Below are 1,032 nucleotides of genomic sequence, written 5' to 3' on the forward strand. Positions count from 1 at the left end.
AATATATAAATCAGAATATCAGAAGAATATTATAAATTGTAATTTGTAGATTGTAAATTAATATTATAATTTGATTTTTGTTTCTAGTGTATTTGTTATCTTTTAAATATATTTTATACATATATCTGTTAATTTTCACGAATCCATTACCTTGTAATTAAAATAGAGAACAGTTTAAATCCTTATCGGTGCGATGTGCAGCTACTGAGTTATACAGCGTAATATACAGTGTTAATCTGTAAAATATACAAATTTATCTATTTAATCTAATTTAAAACAAGTATCCAAATTACATCTCAAAATGTAATTACAGCATGCATTAAAATTTTCCTTTTATTAAATTGTTTCAAATAATAATAATATATATATATAAAATAATAAATTATTCACCTTATGGTTATTTTGCCGTCACTTGATACCGCTCCGGGCCTTCTCCTTCCCCTTTTTTATTTCACTACTATCGCTTTTTCGTGATACTCTCTGGAAAAAAACCAATTAATTACAATTACGCGCACATTAATCACACCCAAATATAATTAATGAGCGATACTTTTGCACAACATTTTAATGGCAGGTGACGCGCTAACCGTTGTATTAATATACTACACAATCGAAAATGATTAAAATATGATTTTAATACATGAAAATTATTGTAAGTATATGAGAGTATATCATGAGAGACAATGATTTCCATAAATTGTTATCGCTATTCTTATCTACTCAAGTAAATGTAGCGCGCAAAATGTTTTCTTCGACAAAAAGCCGTTGTCGCGATATGTTTAATCGCTTAATCAAATTAAATAATTGTGCAAGTTGATACTCACAACCAACACATACTTATAGTTCGCGATCGCGTCTCGAAAATTAATGCGACGCCGCGCCGTTGATTTAATAAAATACTCTGCGATTAATTCCTAAGCAAGCTTACGATAAGGATAATATTAGACATAATAATTCGATTATAAATACATGTAGAAGAATAGATTCGTCTTTAAACAAATATTCGGAAGACGAATAGAATAAAAGTATATC

The 1,032-nt window shown here is 28.2% G+C and overlaps 1 long non-coding RNA gene across 1 annotated transcript in view; it reads right to left on the reverse strand.

Annotated features, from left to right (window-relative positions):
* LOC115240234 overlaps window positions 1–1,032 on the reverse strand; it is a 6,627-nt gene that overhangs the window by 3,784 nt on the left and 1,811 nt on the right. The window contains exon 2 of the long non-coding RNA XR_003884753.1: window positions 391–480. This is a non-coding gene — a long non-coding RNA (uncharacterized LOC115240234). The remainder of the gene's footprint in view (window positions 1–390; window positions 481–1,032) is intronic.

This window comes from Formica exsecta, unplaced genomic scaffold, assembly GCF_003651465.1.
Source record: "Formica exsecta isolate Colony F162 unplaced genomic scaffold, ASM365146v1 scaffold421, whole genome shotgun sequence".
In the NCBI taxonomy this organism is placed as follows: Eukaryota; Metazoa; Arthropoda; class Insecta; order Hymenoptera; family Formicidae; genus Formica; species Formica exsecta.